This window comes from Pezoporus flaviventris, unplaced genomic scaffold (genome assembly GCF_033815535.1).
Source record: "Pezoporus flaviventris isolate CSIRO_AGI_PZ_B2104156 unplaced genomic scaffold, CSIRO_AGI_Pfla_v1 ptg000031l, whole genome shotgun sequence".
Lineage (NCBI taxonomy): Eukaryota > Metazoa > Chordata > Aves > Psittaciformes > Psittacidae > Pezoporus > Pezoporus flaviventris.
The window spans coordinates 20,992,097-21,001,719 of NW_026892579.1; positions in this window are offsets into that span (position 1 = coordinate 20,992,097).

Sequence of the window (9,623 nt, forward strand, 5' to 3'; positions counted from 1 at the left end):
ACTGAGGGAAATGAACTCAATTGCTGTTTTGGAGTTAATGTCTGCATCAAAGTTTTATCCTGAGTGGTAGTTTTAGTGATCTTTCTGTTCAGGCCAAATACCTTATCCCAGTAGTAAAATTATTGACTAAATTCCAATTGCTAGGAGTAGAGCAAGATTTTATTTCTAAACTTTTTGCAATATTCTGATGAGTTAAAGAATCATAAACAAAACAAACAAAAAAAAAGTTAAGCTAAGTGCAAAACAAGTTAGGTTTTATTGGTCCCTTTTTGTGCACAAATGGAGAACTGAGGTACAAGGGAGCAGATGACTGAAATGTAGCAGAAAATCTGTTGCAGGTCTAGGAGCTGGATCTAGATCTATGAGTGCTTTTTGAGTTTCTTGAAAACAAACTTCCATGAGTCATGGAACTTGCTGGCTGGGCAGATGATAACGCATTGAAAGCAGGCTTGATGGAAAGTACATGAGGGTGTTCACTGACAAGCAGATCAATATGACCTGACAACATGTGTTTACAGCCCAGAAAGCCAACTGTGTGCTGGGCTGCACCAAAAGAAGCATGACCAGCAGGCTGAGGGAGGTGATCCTCCCCCTCTACTCTGCTCTTGTGAGACCCCACCTGCAGTACTGCATCCAGCTCTGAAGCCCCAAAATAAGAAGGACTTGAACCTATTGGAGTGAGTCCAGAGGAGGGTCACGAAGATAATCAGAGGGCTGGGGTACCTCTTCTATGAAGACCACCTGAGAGAGCTGGGGTTGGTCAGAGTGGAGAAGAGCAGGCCCAGGGAAGAGCTTAGAGCATCTTCCAGTACCTAAAGGAGCTGACAAGAAAGCTGGAGAGGGACTTTTTAAAAGGGCCTGTAGTGACAGGATAAGGGGAATGGCTTTAAACTGAAAGGGTAGATTTAGATTAGACATGAAGATGAAATTCTTTTCTGTGAGTGTGGTGAGACACTGGCACAGGTTGCCCAGAGAAGTTGTGGTTGCCACATCCCTAGCAGTGTTCAAGGCCAGGTTGGATGGGGCTTTGAGCAGCCTGGTCTAGTGGAAGGTGTCCCTGCCCATGGCAGGGGACTGGAACTAGGTGGTCTTAAGGTCCTTTCCAACCCAAACCATTCCATGATTCTATGATTCTTGGACTCTCCAGCTGGCCAGTGCTCATTTTTACCCCTGCCTGATGACTTTGCTACTGCCAGATGACCAGAGCACCTCACCAGGCAGCAGTCTGTATTTTCAGAGCTGGCAATGAGTCATGCATGAAGCTGGCTGACAACCCATGCTGTCTGTATGAATGCAACTATGGATCATTACACAGCAAAAAAGTACAGTATCTTGTTCAAAACCTGTCTCATTTTATCTGGATCTCTGCTGACTTTACTGTCACTGAGCCAAGGCCGGTGTTTACTGACCTTTCAGAGCAACACTGTTGGCTGTAGGAATAAAAATAGCTTCTTTTTGAGGTTATGTGAAGACACTGAAGCTGCAGGGTTCACACTTTGCTGTCTGCACAGCAGCCTTCAGACCCATCTGTAGGCCATTGGGAAGCATCAGGATTGCTAGCCAGCACCGTTCCTGCTGGAGCGGTTGCCCTGGTTTGAGCAGCCAGCCCACCCTGAGCATCCGTGTGCTGGTAACACAACTCCTGGTCCCACACAATAATGTGTAGCATCTGTTCAGCTTTCAAGGGATAACACTTCTACACTGTGCTTGTGCTATGAGACAGAGGGAATCCCACAGTACTCCCTGCAGCTCTGGCCCAGAACCACCTGGTTTTGGCTGAGAAAGTTGTGTTTTTTTTTCTATGGGACAAAGTTTTTAATTTGTTCTGAAAACAGTGTTGATAGTTCAGGGATCTTTTAATTACTGCTGAGCAGTGTTTATGCAGCATTAAGGCCTTCTCTGCTTCTCACACCACCTCAACAGCTAATAGGCTGGCGTTACACAAGAAGCTGGGAGAGAACACAGCCTGGACAGCTGACCCCACCTGACCCAAAGTATATTCCAGACCATATGGCGACATGCTCAGCATATAAAGCTGGGGAAGAAGGAGAAGGTAGGCAGGTTGTTTGGAGTGATGGTGTTTGTCTTGCCAAGTCACCATTACACATGACGGAGCCCTGCTTTCCTGGAGATGGCGGAACACTTGCCTCCCTGTGGGAAGTGGTGAACGAATTCCTTGTTTTGCTTTGTTTGTGCAAGCAGCTTTTGCTTTACCTGTTAAACTGCCTTTATCTCAACCCATGGGTTTTCTCACTTTTACTCTTCTAATTCTCTTTCCCATCCCACTGGGTTGGGAGGGGACAACATGAAAGGCTGCATGGTGCTTACTTGCTGGCTGGGGTTAAAGCACAATAGTCCTTTTTGGTGCCTAACATGGTGGCACCACACAGCCAGTCACTTGGCTCATATTTTTCAAGTACTAGTAAGATTTCTGTCTGGATCTGGTGTGCCTGCATGTCTCGGGGTCTTGCCAATACACTCTGCAGAGAGAAACAGACAACAATCAACCACTGGCCAGCACCCATGCAGAGAAGATTTAACTAAAACAAAACAAAGCAAGCCATGTGCTTTTATGTAAGAACATAGCTATTACCTTGTTTTATGGTGGTCACTCTGTCTCAGAGAATGAATTATAGTATCTGGGCCACATTGCTGGTTTGCACTGAAAGGCCAGGCTAAGAGGGGATTAAGCAGGAAGATAGTTCCAGGAGGGATTATCCCTGCACATAATGGTAAAAAAATTTCACTGATAGCAACATGTACTGACACCACATCTGGAAGGCTGCCTCTGGCAGTGTTCTAGGGTTAGCACAGTGGTGTCCTTCCAGGTCTGAAAAAACTTGCACGTGCTTTTGTTCCAGGCATCAGACGCCTTGTCTGACCTGCTTGTGTCCTTGCAGTCTCAACAGAACTTCCCAGACTGTCACTGTTTCTGAAGCTGGTTTTCCCTCTTGAAAATCCACAACAGCTTCAAGGGACACCCCCAACTCCATTTCTGTAAGATCTGTTTAGCTCATGGTACTCCCACTACATGCCACTTCTCACGAGCATCGACCTGATATTGTCAGACAGAAGAACAGATAGTTAGCAAGATTAACCAAGGTAAATCTAATTATTTGAGACATTTGAGATATGTGTGGTATTTAATTTGTTCATACCAATGGAACATGACAAAATAAATTAGAACTAGAGGAAAATACTACATAGCGCCATTACAGAGTGAACATTTTTGTGTGTTTACTCAAATCACTGCTTGATAAGATATGTGAATGCCAGGGAATACCTATTTAACTATGCACTTAATTCTCTGTTTTCAGTAAAACAGTAATTTAGATACCTTCATTTAAATTCTTCTAGCACTTTTATCAAAGCAACACTTTCTGTTCATTTCTCTCTTCTTTTAAAGAACACAGCACTTGCTTTTGGCACATTGTGTACACATATTTTTTCTCTTTGGGGATACAAACTGTATTAATGTTTCTGTAATAACCGGAATAAAGACAAAAGATAAAAACCTAGTGTTTTTTTTACTTTGTCAGCTAAATACTTCACTATAAAATGGGACTACAGGAACTGTAGTAGGAACACCAAACTATAGGAATAAAACTACCCTATGACCAGAGAATTCTAGTATATATTCTTACATCAAGAGACTTACATACAGTAATTTAAATTGGTCTCCTTTTTGATTAAAAGGAGTTTTTCCCATGTTTCTCCATCTCTCCTTCTGTGACTGGACAAAAATATTTCTTAATATTTGTGCACTGGATTCAATAGAAGCATCTTCACTTGTGTTCCACTGGCAAGTATACTTGCAGAAGCAGTCCACCTTTGGCTGCTACAGATACCTGAAATCTGGAGGAACTCTATTTTTCCCTCTGGAGTGGAGGAACTTCATTTTTGCTCCCTGAGTAGCAGCACAGACAGTGTTATCAGCGACTGAACTCCTTCTCCCACCACTGCAGACTGTGCTGCCCTATTCACCTGTACTTGACTGGGAAAAATTTTCCTATCTCTAAGACACCTGAGCAGAATGATAGCTAGCACTTATTTTCAACGGTGACATAGCTGTTAGAAGTGATAAGCATCTTTGCTGTACCAATTCCTCTAACAGTAACCTACATAGGCAACTACAAACATTATATGGACACCTGTCAATAGACACATTAGTCCAACTAATCAGTGATATTGTGCCAACATTCAGATTTGTATGCTTGCCACAGATTATCTCCCAGAGGTGTGTGATACTGTGGTTTCCTATTTCAGTATTAAATACACCATGGTGCTACAGATGATAGATAGAATTGCTTGAAAATATTCTTCAAAAGTTTCAAGGAATTATAAAAGTTATAAGTTTTTCTCACTAGTTCTAGTGGTAGCTCTCCTATCCTTTCATTTTCAACATCATCTGCTGTATTTACTCTAAAGTATATACTGGCTATCAGTTCTCTCCCTCTAAAATTGATAAACACAGTGAGAGGATGACAATGGTAATACAAAAGCATTTTAACCAGGACTTACAGGTTTATTGAATGGCGTTTTGAGGTGAACCTCAAGAACATTTTCAAAAGCATCTCTATAGTGTGTGCAGAGAAGATCTTTACACACACCGAGCAGTTATGTGCAAAGCTCCTGTTTGCAGACCCAAAAACTCTGCTGTTGGAATTTATTAGGTGACTTCATACCCCTAAAATGAAAGTGTGCACAGAAACTGCAGCAGGTCGTCAAATGTTGGGGAATAATAGTCCTGTCTTCCCCTGTGGAGGGATATAAGCATATCCCAGGATCTTTCTGTGTTAAACTTTCCCAGGAGATCATTTAGGAACTGTTTAAAGGGCCCACAGTGAGCTCTGTAGGGAACGTAGATTACTGCAAAGTGGTTGCACTAAAAGTGGCCAGTGTCTATTTGCTGCACAGGGAATTCCTGGTTCTACCAATGAAAAATAAACCTCCACATGGACAAAGACCTAGACAAACCAGTCCAGCCAGTCGCGTAGCTACTGTGTGCTAGTTAGGAAATTTAACTCATCATCACAACACAGCTTCATTAGTTTCACAAATGGCATGTATAAAAATATCTCTACAGAACAAAGAGAGGTAAGGTTTTAAGAAGTTGTGCATGGCAAAGGTCAGCCTAATGCAGTCTGCATGTTACTGCACTAGGATACATAGGTCGGCCTTGCAGACTCCTGTGCTTGCTTCTGGGAAAAGCACCTTTACCTAGCAAATACATGGCAGAATTTGCTAGGTCTTACTTCAGTACACACATGAGGGAATGCAAGGACTTCTCTGCAGAAGAAAATTTTTTCTCTCAAAACACTGACATGACACTCATGAGTGATGCTAATATTAGCAGAAAAGACAAAAAGAAGTTTAGAAACCCAGGGAGACTGTCCCAGACAGGACAAAGAAAACTCCAGTGGCAGAACAGTTCCACCAAGATCCTGGGCTTCAGGCCATACCCACCACAGCTGCTGCAAGGAAACCAAGATACCACAGAACCAGGAAAGGAGGGTTTAGGGTGTACCTCCCCAGAAGCACAGAGGGGAGAAACAAGTCCCTGGGAAGCTGGGGAAGCAGCAGGGAAAATATCTTGAAGCAGAGACTTGCTTTGATCCTGATGATAAATCAACTTCGCCAAAATGGATGAGCCATTTGGATCCACTCCCTGGTGTTTTTGTCCTTGAAGTGATGAGCGTGTGTGAAAACCCACATATGCTCTGAGGAAGGGAAGGCAAATGACATCAGGCTTGAATTCAGATTAGAAAAATGTGCGTGAAAGTGCAAAAAAAAACCCAAAACAACCTCACATTGCAGCATAGGAAAGTTTGATGTTCCATTTCTGTCCTCCACCAACAGATGGGATTTTCAGCTCTAAATGGCAAACATCGCATTTTGTAACAGATCATCTGCCCCTCTGGATACCCAGGCTGCCTTAGATCACCATCTTGCAAGAAGGGAAAAACCAATTTGTAGTACTAGTGCTCCACAGTGCTTCAGCTGGCAGCAGCTGTTCCAGGTCTGTCATACAACCCACAGTGGTCGTTTTCTCGGCATTCAGGGGAGCCCAACAAAACCAGGGTTGCTAGCACTGTATCATACAGGAAAAAAAGTAAGGCCTCCAAACCACATCAATGACCTTGAAAGACCAAGACTCTTCAAAACATTTACTTTCAGGTATAAGTGTTCACGTTTTGGTTTTGTTTCTCTACTAGGAAGAGTGAGTTGCAAAGACTGCACAAACCAGGGACATCTTGACCCAAAGACAAATTTGCAAAATTAATGTCAAAACAGTTACAAACCATGTAATTTATTAATTTAGCCCCTGACTTTTGCCAGCATCCAATAAGTGCTATTATTATTTTCATATAAATACCTAAAATTGGCATTTTAAAGGTTCAGCTTTTTTAGAAATCTATTTCACCCCTTCTAAGCAACACATTAAAAATAATTTTCAATACAAGACCATCACATTTTTACATTTGGGGGCTAATGTCATCACCATATATAATAAATAACAGGACATTTTTGTTTCATCTTTGTAGCTTGCAGTTTTCTTCTGATGGTTTATAAAGACATAACCTAGGAGTGCTTATTTTGCATCTTATTTTGAATGGTTTGATGCTTCCAGTTATTAAAAACATGAGCTGTGATGGCAACAACACGTGCATTTTAGGAAGAAATTTGGGGGCAAGATGCTGAGAAAATGCCTATATGCATCCAAATTTCCTACTCCCAGGGAAATAAAATGCACCTGTGTGCAAAAATGCTGTCACTTCCACATCACAATTTTTATTTCCGAAGTCAATGGGGTAATGACATCAGGGTACATATAATGTAATATATTGCATGTTGCAGTACTATTAAATAGAGTGCTGTCGTGATATTCTGAATATGTTCAGCATCTCAAATAAGTTAATTCATCTAAATTTTGAACACGCCTAACTACCAAAAATCCAGGTCAGCAAGGACACTTGTGTTCACAGGGGTATTTATAGCCTTTATTTGAAGCACCTTCTTTCTAGTCAATCTGGTTGAAGTTCTTTTACTTTGAGTTTAAATTAGCCATAAATGCTGGGGAGTTACTCGCTGCTGCCAGTCAGTCCTCCTTGTCCTATATTTAAGATAAAGAGAAGTGTGGAGCATCTCCTTCCCTGGAGACATTCAAAACCCGCCTGGACACATTCCTGTGTAACATTATCTAGGTGTTCCTGCTCCGGCAGGGGGATTGGACTAGATGATCTTTTGAGGTCCCTTCCAATCTAGCATACTGTGATACTGTGATACTGTGATGTGTGGATCCAAGAACTGCCCACAGCCACTATAAATTAGAGGAAGTCTGAGCATGCTCTGCGTGTCTCCATACACTGCTGCACCTCAGCAAGCTCGTGGTCTGCCAGCACAGGAATGGCTTACAGCTGCTGCAGGCCCATAGGCTTTCTGCAAAACCCAGGCATACAAGGAAATGCTTTGGTTGTTTGTTAAACATAGTAATTGGGTTTTGGTTTGTTTGTGTTTGTTTTTGTTTTTGTTTTAATGAGAGGTCTCTCAATTGATTTCATTTCAGTATTTACATCCCACAGGTTCTTTCCTATAGGAAATCCGCAATAAAAATTTGAACCTGAAGCAGGTTAGATTGTGCACTGTTGGAGACAGTTGTGGGTTGAAATGGTTATAAATAATAAAAATAAACTCATTTTTAAAATTTTATTCTAAATTTTGTGTCTATGTAATTTAAAACACATGCGCAATTTGTTAAATATATATCTATCTAACCCTAACATAATCAATATCCTGTAAAACTCAGCTGTCCTTAGAAAGCCTGACTTATAATGTTGTTTTCATTATCTTAATCACTGTGAAGAAAGGCTGCCTAGCAAATGAACAGTGGCCATGACCAACAAAGACCATAATGAGATTTTAAGGAGTAGTACAATGGAGTAAATTAGAGAAGTTATGTGTATGATTTCATTATGCACATCTCAGTAATGGCAGCAAAGAAATCTGGCTTGTTTTGCATATAGGGTATTAAAGACACATTTTTAGTTCCCCCAGAACACTCTGCAGCTAGATAGCCATGCTTTTATAAAAACATATTTAAAGCAAAACCTCAGACTTAGCCACTATGGACTCCACTGTGGTGACCTACTGCATAGATTTACATTGGCAATGCTACAGAAATCATGCATGCTGAAACAATTTATTTCTGAGTCTAATTTTTCCCAGTGGATTTTGCCATTTGATTAATATTTTTTTCTTTATCTTTTTACAGGCTCTTTGAAGGTGGTGTAAATTGCATCTAGCTCTGATTAATGGTGAGATTCATGCTAGAAATAAAACTTTCACTTTAGCTGGAATGTAAATGAAGCCTTTCAAACTAGCAGAGTTTTTAATAGAAACAGAATGAATTAACTTAACCTGGAATCTTACACATGCACACAAAAATCAGGTACCTACATTATCTCAGTTTGCCTCTGCTATTGTTTTCGATAAAAGACAAAGGCTACATCAAATACTGTTTGTTGTTGTTTTGCCAAAATAACACTTTTTTTCTCAAAGTGACTCGTAAAGTAGACAACGCCAGCACCGTGTCTGTAGTGTGCAATCTAAGGGGTGAGATGTTGGGTGTATGCCATGTGAAGGCAGTTTTCTAACCCACAAATGGAAAAGAGATGCCCAGCCATCACTGGCTGACCAGAGGGGTGGGAGAAACACAGCCACCTGAGTTGAGTTTTCCCCTACTATTGTAAGTGAAAATGTAGTCACTCCCCCACTTTGAGGTAGCTGGCTCCCATAAAGGTCATAGCAGCTACAACTGAAGCTGCAAGCCTGACAAACACAATCATTAATATGATTGTTTGGGGTGGCATAGTGAGGGAAGGGGGTGTTCCATCTGGAATTCAAGTTCCAGTCAGAAAGTTTAAGAATCACTCTTCTTAAGAATCACACTTTGACCCAGGGAATTACAGACCAGTCAGTCTCACCTCTGTGCCTGGCAAAATCTTGGAGCAGATTCTCCTGGAAGGCATGCTAAGGCACATGAAAATCAACAAGGTGCTTGGTGACAGCCAGCATGGCTTCACTAAGGGGAAATCCTGCCTGACCAATTTGGTGACCTTCTATGATGGGGCTACGGAACTGATGGACAGGGGTAGAGCAGTTGATGTCACCTACCTGGACTTGTGCAAAGCGTTTCACACTGTCCCACACGACATCCTAGTCTCTAAATTGGAGAGACATCAATTTGATGGATGGACCACTCGGTGGATAAAGAACTGGCTGGATGGCTGCACACAAAGAGTTGTGGTCAATGGCTCAATGTCTGGCTGGAGACCAGTAACGAGTGGTGTCCCTCAGGGATCGGTGTTGGCACCGGTCTCGTTCAACATCTTTGTCGCTGACATGGACAGTGGGATTGAGTGCACCCTCAGCAAGTTTGCCAATGACACCAAGCTGTGTGGTTTGGTTGATACCCTGGAGGAAAGGAATGCCATCCAGAGGGACCTCGACATGCTTGTGAGGTGGGCACATGCCAACCTCATGAAGTTTAACCATGCCAAGTGCAAGATCCTACACCTGGGTCAGAGCAATCCCAGGCACAGCTACAGGTTGGGCAGAGAAGA